Source organism: Neomonachus schauinslandi, chromosome 5 (assembly GCF_002201575.2).
Source record: "Neomonachus schauinslandi chromosome 5, ASM220157v2, whole genome shotgun sequence".
Classification (NCBI taxonomy): Eukaryota; Metazoa; Chordata; class Mammalia; order Carnivora; family Phocidae; genus Neomonachus; species Neomonachus schauinslandi.
In genome coordinates this window covers 75,193,663-75,207,026 of record NC_058407.1, presented here as the reverse complement: position 1 = coordinate 75,207,026, position 13,364 = coordinate 75,193,663, and positions in this window count along the sequence as shown.

Genomic DNA, 13,364 nt, shown 5'->3' with positions numbered 1-13,364 from the left:
CATGGATTTTTTTTTGATACATATCTTTCATTAAAATGCTATTTATAAACATGTAATGGAAACACTTGTAAAATGTTTGAATTTTTCATGGAATAAATACTGATAAATATCTCAATCCCACAGTTTTTAAAATGGTTAAATGCCTCTTAGAGTGGTTATAGTGATGTGATTCAGGAGCAAGCACAATTAGATGGATATGTTCACTCTTGCATTGTTGCAAGTACTTTTCCTAAATAATATAAAGCATTTGGTGTTGAATACAAGTAGTTAAATGTTGAATTGGCTGTTATCATACTTTATTAATGTTTTCATGTTAGGTGTGGCTTTTACATGTTAAGGCTAGAACCTTATAGGTACCAGTGAATATTAATTTATGACCTTGAATTTCAAAGGGTATTTTCAGGACAAGATGAGAGAAGCCTGCATAGACTACGAAAATTATTTTTAAAAAAGGGAAACCTGGGCGCCTGAGTGGCTCAGTTGGTTAAGCGACTGCCTTTGGCTCAGGTCATGATCCTGGAGTCCCGGGATCGAGTCCCGCATCGGGCTCCCTGCTCAGCAGGGAGTCTGCTTCTCCCTCTCCCGCTCCCCCCTCTTGTGCTCTTTCTCGCTCTCACTCTCTCTCTCAAATAAATAAATAAAATCTTTAAAAAAAAAAAAAATAAAAAAAATAAAAAAAAAAAAAAAAATAAAAAAGGGAAACCTGACTGACTCAGTCCATTAAGGACTCACCTCTTAAATCTCAGTTCAGGCCTTTATGTCAAGGTTGTCAGTTCAGGTCCCGTGTTGGGCTCCACATTGGTCATGGAGTCTTCTTAAAAAGTAATAATAGGGGCGCCTGGGTGGCTCAGTCATTACGCGTCTGCCTTCAGCTCAGGTCATGATCCCAGGGTCCTGGGATCGAGCCCCACATCAGGCTCCCTGCTCAACAGGAAGTCTGCTTCTCCTTCTCCCACTCCCCCTGCTTCTGTTCCTGCTCTCACTATCTCTCTCTCTGTCAAATAAATAAATAAAATCTTTAAAAAAAAAGTAAAAATAAAATTAGTAAAAAAAATCAGTCTTTTAGGTATTTGAGGTTCAGGACAGTAGTATGTAAAATATTCCTTTATGCATGATACAATGAAAGACAAACAGACCCTCAATGAAAGAAAGACCAATGAAATTCCCTCAGGAAGAAGGGAATTGAAAATAGAAGTAAGATGCAAGGGTGAAAGTTCAAAGAAATCAGTGGATGTTCATCTAAAGAATGACCACAGAACTAATTTTAAAGGAAAAATACAGTGAAAAATCCATCTGAATGGTAACACTTGACTAGCGTGTTACATATATCTTATTTCCTGGAGATGGAGATAAATTTGCAAATTGTAAATACCTATAATGTATGAAGCTTTGTGAAAAGTATGGTACTATTATAGAAGCTGCAAAGATGAGTAAAACAAGTTCTTAGGAATCTCCAATCTAGAAAATGAAAAGATGCAAGTGTCCAAATGTCAGTCAATACTCGTAAGAGGCATAAATGGGGAGATGAAATGAGAGATAAAAAACAATTACTATAGGGGTGCCTGGGTGGCTCAGTTGTTAAGCGTCTGCCTTCGGCTCAGGTCATGATCCCAAGGTCCTGGGATTGAGCCCCACATCAGGCTCCCTGCTCGGTGGGAAGCCTGCTTCTCTCTCTCCCACTGCCCCTGCTTGGGTTCCCTCTCTTGCTGTGTCTCTGTCAAATAAATAAAATCTAAAAAAAAAAAAAAATTACTATAGAAGTTTTCTTACTGACTTTAGAATGCCTTTTATTATCTTACCACAGCCAGGTTAATGCCTTCTCTTACCCATTTGTATCTAGATGAAAGTGGCCAAAACCAACTACTGGTCTTACCAACTCATTTTCATTTGAGTTTCTCTTCAAGAGAAGGGTCCAGAGAAAGAAGCACAAATAATGTGTTGTTATTATAATAAAAGCATAAATAATGTTGATTTGTTGTTAACTGTTTCCATGTTTAAAGGAATGCATTCAAGGTTCATTTTCTTCTAACTCTAGATATTTAAAAATAGAATTTGGAAAAGTATTTGAAACTCTTACTATATTAAGTTTAGATTGCAGAGCAGAGATTATGGAGTATGAATCAGGATTGCAGTGATCCTTTAGACTTAAATTGAGACTATCACATCAAAACAGCCATCAGGCCATCAGGACTCAAAAAGCCTCTGAAATATTGAAGAAAGCTTGAGATTGACCATCAGATTATTATGCTTCAAGATTGGGAAGGTGCCCTGAGAAGGGTGTGAATAACCTTTAAGAAAGCATTTCGAGCGGGCGCCTGGGTGGCTCAGTTGGTTAAGCGACTGCCTTCGGCTCAGGTCATGATCCTGGAGTCCCGGGATCGAGTCCCGCATCTGGCTCCCTGCTCAGTAGGGAGTCTGCTTCTCCCTCTGACCCTCCCCCCTCTCATGCTCTCTGTCTCTCACTCTCTCAAATAAATAAATAAAATCTTAAAAAAAAAAAAAAAAGAAAGCATTTCGAGGGAAGGTTAAGAATGATACAAGTTGGTAGTATTTTGATAGGCCTGTAATCCTAGTAAACATGCAGTAAATACAGGTAACCAGAAAGTAATCAACAAGCCTTGCTGTCCAATATGGTAACTGTTAGCCTTACGTATATGTGTTGAGCACTAGAATATAAAATGTACTAGACAGTTTGGATCTATGGTCTGGAGGAAGAGCCAATAAAACTTGATGGATTGGATAAGGGAGAACAAGAGGGGGGATTCTTGTTTCTGGATTGTGCCACTGAGGGGGTAGAGAGTTGGAAGTCTTTAGGCTGACCAGGAATTGATTTCTTTAAGCATGGGCCAGTTTCCATGGAGCTTTTACCTGGAGGTCAGCCTACAAGGCAACAGTCTTGAGTAAATTAACCCATACCTTTTAGTGGTTGAGTCAACCCAGCATAGTTTCTAGAGAGGAAGGGCCTCGTACTCAGGGCACCATTTTCCCAGACATCATTATTTTCAGAGCTGATATTTCAAGGTAAATTGTTTGTTGGGAGATTTTTTATTACTGATTCAGTTTCTTTGCTGGTTATGGGTCTGTTCAGATTTTCTAGTTCTTCCTTTTTCAGTTTTGGTAGTGTATATGTTTCTAGGAATGTATCCATTTCTTTCAGTTTGCCTAATTTGTAGGCATATACTTGTTCATAATATTCTCTTATAATTGAATTTCTGTGGTGTGCGTTGTGATCTTTACTGTTTCATGATTTTATTTATTTGGATCCTTTTTTTTTTTTTTAAGTCTGGCCAGGGGTTTATTAATTTTGTTAATTCTTTCAAAGAGCCAGCTCCTAGTTTCATTGATCTATTCTACTGTTTAATTTCTGTATCATTTATTTCTATATCATCTAATCTTCTCCTGCTGGATTTAGGCTTTATTTGCTGTTCTTTTTCCAGCTTCTTTAGGTATAAGGTTAGGTTGTTTATTTGAGACTTTTCTTGCTTCTTGAGAAAGGCCCTGTATTGCTATATACTTCCCTCTTAGGACCGCCTTTGCTGCATCCCAAAGTTTTGGACTATTGTGTTTTCATTTTCATTTGCTTCCATGTATATTTTATTTCTTCTTTAATTTAATTCTTTAATTCTTCTTTAATTTCCTGGTTGCCCATTTATTCTTTAGTAGCATGTTCTTTAACCTCCATGTATTTGTTGTCTTTCCAAATTTTTTCTTGTGATTCAAGTTTCATAGCACTGTGGTCTGAAACTATTCATGGTATGATCTCAGTCTTTTTGTACTGGTTGAGGCCTGTTTTGTGACTCAGTATGTGATCCATTCTGGAAAATGTCCCATGTGTACTTGAAAAGAATGTGTATTCTGCTGCTTTAGGATGAAGTGTTCTGAATATACCTGGTAGGTCTATCTGGTCCGGTGTGTCATTCAAAGCCTTGTTGATCTTCTGCTTAGATGATCTGTCCATTGCTGTGAGTGGGTTGTTAAAGTCTCCTACTACTATTGTATTATTATCAATGAGTTTCCTTAAGTTTGTTATTAATTGATTTATATATTTGGCTGCTCCCAAGTTAGGGGCATAAATATATACAATTGTTAAATCTTCTTCTTGGGTGGACTCCTTTGTTATGATACAGGGTCTTTATCTCTTATTACAGACTTTGTTTATAATCTAGTTTGTCTGATATAAGGATGGCTACTCCAGCTTTCTTTTGATGTCTACTAGCATGATAAATTGTTCTCCACCCCCTCACTTTCAATCTGAAGGTGTTTTGTGGTCTAAAATGAGTCTCTTGTAAGCAACATATAGATGGGTCTTGTTTTCTATCCAATATGATACCCTGTGTCTTTTGATTGGAGCATTTAGTCCATTTACTTTGAGAGTAAGTATTGAAAGATACGAATTTAGTGCCATTGTATTATCTGTAAAGTCACTGTTGCTATAGCCTGTCCCTCTTCCTTCTAGTTTTTGTTGCTTTTGGTCTCTCTCTCCCGTTCAATATGTCCCCTTTAATATTTCTTGCAGAGCTGGTTTAGTGTTCACGAACTCCTTTAGTTTTTGTCTGTCTTGGAAACTGTCTCTCCTTCTATTCTGAATGACAGCCTTGCTAGATAAAGTATTCTTGGCTGCATGTTTTTCCCATTTAGCACGTTAAATATTTCTTTCCACACCTTTCTGGCTTGCCAAGTTTCAGTGGACAGCCTTGCTGCTAGCTTCATGTGTCTAGCCTAGTAGATTAAAGACCTTTTGTCTGTATCTGCTTTTAGACTTCTCTTTTAATCTTTGTATTTTGCATGTTTCACTATGATATGTCATGGTGTTGACCTATTTTTGTTGATTTTGAGGGGAGTTCTCTGTGCCTCTTAGACTTGAATGCCTGTTTCCTTCCCCAGATTAGGGAAGTTCTCAGCTGTAATTTGTTCAAATAAACCATCTGTGCCTTTTTCCGCCTCTCTTCTTCTGGGACTCCTATGATGTGGAGATTATTTGATTATTTTGCTTTATGAAATCGCTGAGTTCCCTAAGTCTACCTTTGTGATCTAATAGTTTTCTTTCTTTCTTCTTTCAGCTTCATTATTTTCCATAATTTTACCTATTATCTTCTCTGCTTCTTCAGTCCTTGTGATTACATCCAATTGGTTTTGCATCTCAGTTATAGCATTTTTTATTTTAGCCTGACTAGTTTTTAGGTCCTTTATCTCTGCAGCAAGGGTTTCTCTGGTGTCTTCTATACTTTTCTCAAGCCCAGTTAGTGGTCTCATGACTACTAATTATTGTTCTAAATTCTTGTTCATATATATTGCTTATATCTGTTTTGAGCTTGTCCATGGCTGTGATTTCTTCTTGACCTTTCTTTTGGGGAGAGTTCCTCCATCTTGTCATTTTGGGTAAGTTCCTGTCTTTTGCGTGTTATGAAAGCTTGTTATGTTTCCTGCACCTGGGAGTAATGCTATGTTAAAAAGGGGTCATTCTCTGTCCAGGGCCTGGCACTTCAGGAAGTGTTTTCGGTGTATGCTGTGTGCACTCTGCTGTTGTACTTTGGCTGCTCTTTCCCTCTGGTCAGGCCTCTGCAGAGTTCCTCCTTGCTTGCAGTGGAAGTATTTGGACCTTTAACTAGGTGTGCTTTGATTTGTTTGTTAAAATAAGCCTGGAAAAAAAGAAAAGGAAAGAAAAAGAAAAACCCGATCCAAAAAAAAAAGAGAAAAGGAAAAGGAACAACAACAAAAAACCAAATAGACAATCAAAACCTAAAAGTCTGATTCCAAAGAAAAAGAAAGGAAAAAGAAAAAGAAAAATAGAATCTTGATCCAAAAAATAGACAAGGAAATGGAAAAAACTAAGAAACAAAAAACTATAAGCCTGATTCCCAAGGAAAAGAAAGGAAGAAACGAAAAAGAAAAAAAGAAGTCTGGTCCAAATAAAAGAAAAGGAAATGGAAAAAAACAAACTAACCGACCAAAAACTATGAGCCTGATTCTAAAGGAAAAAAAGAAGAAAATATATAGCCTGGTCCTATTTCCAGCAGAACTGAAGGTGACACTTTGAAGCACTCTATGATCAGTAGACTTGGTGCATGCAGGGTGCTGCCTATGCTGGTCTTTCAGGGGATAGGCCCGCCATGCTGGTTCAAAGTCAGTCCTGCCCCAAAAAATATGCCCTTGCCAGGCACAGGGGAATGGGGTTTGGTGTAAGTGGCTCCCGCCTTCACTGGGGGATGCTCTGTTATTCTATGAAGTCTGACCGTGTTGGTGGCGAGGGTAAAATGGTGCCACCGCACTCTCTCCTCCCTGGACAGGGGATCTCACAGCCCCTGCTGTTCAGGAAGCCCTCACAGAAAATCCTGGGCCATCAGTGCTCCCAGCGCCACAGCTCTCCTGAGTTATCTTTGGCGTACGGCTGGGATTCAAAACTCCACATCTTAAAGGACCTGGCACCACGCAGATCTGCTCTCTCCTCTTGGTAGACCTCCCCATCATGCTGTGACTAGTGTCCTTTGTCCCAGAAAAACTGTCCACGCCGGTGCAGGGCGTGGAATCTATGTTGCAGCACCACAAAAAGCAGTGACCAGGTTACACCCTCGGCATGCACTTCTGTCCCCTGCCAATGAAAGGCCGTTTGCTGGTGCCTGCAGGGTTTTGTCCTGGAAGAGGCAGTATACCTTCTTCCAAATGTACTCCAGGAAGGGGAACGTTCTTTCCCAGTGCGACCCAGGAGATCCCTACACCACTTTGTGCATTCTCTGACCTGTGCTCTCCTTCTCCCCAGGAGTGCGTGCCACAGCTCCACTCAGGCAAAAGTTGTGCACTTCCAAAACCTCAAAGTTTGAGCAACACACACTTTTTGCAGAACACCTGTGATCCTCACTTCCCGTTCCTCCCCAGTCCCTGGTCCAGAGACGTTTTCTTCTTGTGTGAACCCAACATTGTACCTCTCTCAATCCCTCTCTCTTTCCCCACGGAAAGGGCTCCCTCCCCTCTATGGCACAGCAGGTTTTCTCTCCCCCAGTTCATTTCCACATACCTTACTCCTGTCATGCTGTCTCCCTCCAACTGTGGAGATCCTTCTTACAATCCTCCAATCAATTTCCTGGATGTTCCAAGTGGTCTGAACTCAATACAGCTGTGTTTGAGGAGTGAGGAAAGCCCAGGGGCGCTACTTCTCTGCCATCTTAACTCCTGATGATTGTTTAAGTTCTTTATATATTTTGGATATTAATCTTTTATCAGATATATCATTTGCAAATACCATCTCCCATTCAATAGGTTGCCTTTTAGTTTTGTTGATGGTTTGTTTTGCTGGGCAAAAGTATTATATTTTGGTGTAGTTCCAATAGTTTATTTTTGCTCTTATTTCATTTGCCTGAGGAGACATATCTAGAAAAATATTGCTAAGGCTGATGTCAAAGAAATTACTGCCTGTGTTATCTTCTAAAAGTTTTATGGTTTCAGCTCTCACTTTCAGATCTTTAATCCATTTTGAGTTTATTTTTGTGTATGGTATAAGAAAGTGGTCCGGTTTCATTCTTCTGCAGGCAGCTGTCCAGTCTTCTTAGCAGCATTTAATGAAGAGACTGTCTTTTCCCTAAGAATAACTCTTTTTTTTTTTTTTAAAGTAGATTTTATGCCCAGCATGGAACCCAATGCGGGGCTTGAAGTCATGATCCTGAGATTAAGACCCGAGCTGAGGTCAAGAGTTGGATGCCTAACCAACCGATCCACCCAGGTGCCCCCTCCCCAAGAATAACTCTTTTATATAGCCTTTGAGTTAGTATACTCCAACATCCTATAGACTGTTCTTTTATGAAAAAATTCTTGGATATGATTAAATGTGAAGCAGAGAGAGAGTGCTGATTCATTCACCTGTGTAGCAGCTACAACCTGGTGTAGTCCAGACAGGGCAAAACCAACACTAAGTAACTAGCCGGATCTGTGTAGAGATTGTCCTATTTGGTTTGATAGACCTTCAGGAACCTTGTCTGTTGGCTAGTTAAGAGAAGATCACCGGCTACTCCTACTTTGGAATAGAAGCACTTCGATAGTGGCATCGTCCAATAGTTCTGTATCTATAATGTCTAGCACTGTAGCTGCTAGCCACCTGTGTCTATTAAAGAACTGAATTTTTAATTTTATTTAATTTTAATTAATTTAAAGTTAAATAGCTCCATGTGGCTATTTGACCACAGTCCCTTCTTGGATAGTACAGCGTTAACGGAGTGGGTGGCAAATTTCCACAAGTGTATTTCTCTGTCACTGGGATCCCCATAGGCTTGTGCAGGTTATCAGTGGGACCCTGGTAGGGCCTGTGTGAGGCCTTGTCTGAGGTTCCTTGTGGGCTGACTCAGCACATGGCTGCTTTCTGGCCTCCGGATTATAATTCTTTCAGCCTCTAGGACATGGACATATAACAATGAATATACCTGCTTGTAGGTTAGACATCTGCCTTCGAACATTTTCCTTTCTTTTATAGAGTGAAATTTGTCATCTTGATACCCTGTAGAACATTGGTCCATTTCTGTGATGATATTATGCTAACTGGACCTGACAGAAAAGAATAAGCATTCTATAAGATTTAGTAAAACATGCATGCCAGAGGATGGAAATAAATGTTATAAAAAATTCAAGGACTTCCACATTAATGAGATTTTGGGGATCTTGACTATAGCCTGGCACAAGTCGTACCACCCACTACAAAGAAAGAGGCACAGTGTTTGAAGAACCTCTGTGGGGTTTGTGGGCAACATACACTATATATGGATATGCTGCCCTAAGTAATTTATAATGTAATTCACATAACTCCAGATTTATAGTGGCCTCACGTAAGAGAGGGCCCTATAGCATATGCAGGCTATGGTGCAAGGTGCCCTGCCCCTCAGGCCTGATGGCCCAGAGGGCCAAATGGTACAGGGAATTTCTGTGGTATATGAAGCCTCTCAAAAACCGTTTTTTTGTTTTTGTTTTTTTTTAGGAGAATCCTAGCATCATGCCCTGTTTTGCTGACAAGTATTCTCCATTTGAAAAGAAGTTCCTATATCGCTACTTAGGACATAACGACTATGCAGCCTGAACTGTCCATCATGATGGGGTGCTCTCTGATTCACAAAACTATATAACTGGGGTGGGGGGGCTGGATGGCTCAGTTGGTTAAGCATCTGACTCTTGATTTCAACTCAGGTCATGATCTTCAGGTCCTGGGATCGAGCCCCATGTAAGGCTCTACACTCAGGGGAAGTCTGCTGGAGATTCTCTCTCTCTCTGCCCCTCCCCCCCTTGCACATGTGTGCTCACTCTCTCTCTCAAATAAATAAATCTTTAATATATATATATATAATATATATAATTGGATTGGTGCTGCAGCATTTCATTATTAAATGAAAATAGTATATTCGTTACAATCCAAGCAGATCTTAAGGCATAATTAAAACATATAGTCAAGTCGTCCCAGTGTTCTGTCATACCTGGGGCTTTCTGCTTCTCTGGCTTTCGTCTGTCCACACATTCGGCTGCATGAGGAGTGAACAAAAGGAAAGTAAGGTCCTGGTTTATGAATTGGTTTGTACAGTATGTTGACTCCAGCCAGAACTATCCGATAGTCCTATGTAGAGATGATACTAAAAGACAGTGATAAAGCCAGTCTGACTATGGTCTGCCATAGTGGAGGAACATATGTTTCATAGTTTCAGGAACAGATGAAAATAATTCTTTTAAGCTTTTGAGTTACTTATACTGAAAACCCCACAGCCTTTATAAGAGCAAATTCTTGGGTGTGATTAAATGTGAAGTTGAGACAAAGCACTAGTTCATTCACCTTCATAGCATCTACAGACTGACTAAATAGACAAAAAAAACCCCATTAAATAACTATCAGAACATATATACACAATTCCCTATCTGGTTTGATAAACTATTAAGCAAGAACCAAAGTAACTGAGGAGCCAGTGCATCTGGTTATCAACTTTGGACTTAGGTGGATAGACATTCTGATGTATGAGTCAATATTAATTCATGGACAGTGGCTAATGGGTTGACCTGCTGGTCAGAAACTTAGAACAAGATTGACACATTGGTGTTAAGGAAGTCTGGGGGAAAATCATGTGGAAGACCTCTCAGAATGTGCATGGTATGACAAATCTGCAACCCATATCAGTGCCCATCAGAGGGCATCCACTGCAGAGTAGGCTCTCAATAATCAGATGGATAGTTTATCCAGTCCTGTGGGTCATTCAACCTCTTTCACCAGCCACCCTGCTGTTTGCTTAATAGGCCCATTTATAAAGTGAGATGGCAACAGGGAAGGAGGTTCTGCATGGACTTCTCACTTCTGCCTCTGCTAGGTACCCGCGTGCTTTGAGTCAGAGACATGCTGAGTCCCTGACAGAGCACACCATTCTCCAAGGAACTGATGAGCTACTTGGAGGCAGATTGATGCATTGGACATTTTCCATAATGGAGGGAGGAGCAATTTGTCCTCTTGGGCATAGAAACATATTTCAGATATGGCTTAGCTTTCCTGCCCCAAATGCTTCTACCAGCACTAAACAGAAGGCCTTATTCATTGCTATTCATGTTCCATACAAGTCATCTCAGACCAAGGAACATATTTACAGAGAAGGATGGAATGCAGTGGAATTATACTCACAAGATTCACCAACATTACCACAAGCCCCAAGCCAACATCTCGCTTGACAAAATGGTAGAATGGCCTGCTAAAAACTCAGTTACTATATGAATAAAAGAAAATTACCTTACAGGATTGGGGTGCTGTTGTACAGGATGAATAACTGACTTAAATCAGCAGACAGTACATGGTGACATCTCCCTCATAGCCAAATACATGAGCCCAGGAACCAAGGGGTGGAAGTCCAGAATGGTTCTATTCAGTTTTTTCCTTGTTTTTAAAAAATTGAGATGTAATTCACATATACATCTAAAGTGTACAATGCAGTGATTTTTTTAAAGTATATTCACAAAGCGCAACCATCACCACTATCTGATTCCAGAACACTGTCATTATCTCTAAAAAAAGCTGGTACCCTTAGTGGTGTCCCTCAATTTCCCCTCCCCCCCAGCCCCAGGTAATCACTCATCTATTTTCTGCCTCTGTGGATTTGCCTGTTCTGGGTATTTCTTATGAATGAAATGATATACATGTGGCCTTTATATATATGTGGCTCCTTTCATTTAGTAAGATGTTTTCTTTTTTTTTTTTTTAGATTTTATTTATTTATTTGAGAGAGAGAATGAGATAGAGAGCATGAGAGGGGGGAGGGTCAGAGGGAGAAGCAGACTCCCTGCTGAGCAGGGAGCCCGATGCGGGACTCGATCCCGGGACTCCAGGATTATGACCTGAGCCGAAGGCAGTCGCTTAACCAACTGAGCCACCCAGGCGCCCTAGTAAGATGTTTTCAAAGTTCATCCATGTTGTAGAATGTATCAATACTTCATTCCTTTTTATGGCTGAATAATATTCCATTGTATGGCCTTTTACTTTTATTTTATTATTATAATTATTATTTTTAAGTAATCTCTACACCCAAAATGGGTCTTTAACTTACAACCCTGATATCAAGAGTTGCATGCTCCACCAATGAGCCAGCCAAGCACCCCCATGGCCTTTTACCTTTATTTTATTTTTAATTTTAATTTTTTTTTCAAATTTTTGTTTAAATTCTAGCTGATTAACGTATAGCGTAATATTGTCTTCAGGAGTAGAATTTAGTGATTTGTCACTTACGTATAATACCCAGTACTCATTATAACCAGTGCCCTCCTTAATACCCATCACTCATTTAGCCCACCCCCCACCTACCTCTCCTCAGCAACCCTCAGTTTGTTCTCTATTGTACAGAGTCTCTTATGGTTTGTTTCCCTCTCTCTTTTTTTTACCCCCTTCCCATATGTTCATCTGTTTTGTTTCTTAAATTCCACATATGAGTGAAATCATATGGTATTTGTCTTTCTCTGACTTAATTTGCTTAGCATAATACACTCTAGCTCCATCCACGTCACTGCAAATGACAAGATTTCATTCCTTTTGATGGCTGATTAATATTCCATTGTATGTATATACCATACCTTTATCCATTCATCAGTCAGTGGACATTTGGGCTCTTTCCATAGTTTGGCTCTTGTTGATAGGCCTTTTGTTTTTAAGCATAATAATCCACTTAAGGAAGATTTTCTTCCCAATCTGTAATCATTGGGTTCAGTGGGTTTGAAGGTTCCAATGTCCAGTGAAAGAATATTCCACTAGTGAACACTGACATAGTTCTAGTATTTTGGTAGCTGGTACTCCCTCCTACCATTTTGGGTTCCTCATGCCACTTAAATGCTAAGCAGTGAAAAAGGGGTCACTGGCTGGGTGATTGATCCTGGTTACCAAGGGGAAATTGGGTTGCTGCTGGCTAATGAAGGAAGGCGGTCAGTCCAAGTCTGCAACCCATGGAAATGCGGATGAGGGAACAGATTTAAGAAATGCAGAGGAGGTTATATTGTCAAGACTTTGTGATTGATGAGGTGTAGGGATTGAGGACAAGGAAGGACTGCTGACTTAGTGGCTCTTTAAGTTTCTGTATCTTTTTTTTTCTATCCATTTTTGTATTAGTTACTAGGAGAAAAGTGACAAAATAACCAACAATAATTACAAAATACTCAAATTCTCTCTGTTTTGTCACTTTTGTTTTCTTTTTTTCTTTAAAGATTTTTTATTTATTTGGGAGGGAGAGAGAGCAGGAACTGGGTGGGGGGAGGGGCAGTGGGAGAGGGAGAAGCAGACTCTCTGCTGAGCAGGGAGCCTGATGTGGGGCTCGATCCCAGGACCCCGGAATCATGACCTGAGCTGAAAGCAGAAGCTTAACCAGCTGAGCCACCCAGGCACCCATCACTTTTGTTTTCATGTAACAGTCTGTTTTGAGACTGTTATTAGGTGCATATATGTTTGTATTGTTATGTCTTCTTGATGAATTGATTCTTTTTGTTGTGAACTATATCTCTATCTCTGCTAATATTCCTCATCCTTAAGTCTACTTATCTGATATACACAGCCACTCCAGCTTTCTTATGACTAGCGTTTGCATGGTGTAACTTTTTACACTTTTTTAACTTATTTGAGTCTTCATTATTTAAAGGCTTTCTAGCATATGAACAACATACAGCAGCATATATATTTAATATTACTTTTGTTCTTCATATATTGAGATAGTAATCCTTTGCCATACTTGCTGCAGTTATTTTTCTGAACTATATTTCATTGATCTCTTGTATTAGTGAATTTTTTAAAAAGTTTTATTTAAGTAATCTCTACATACCCTATGTGGGGTTCAAATTTATGACCCCAAAATCAAGAGTCTCATGCTCTTCCTACTGAGCCAACGAGG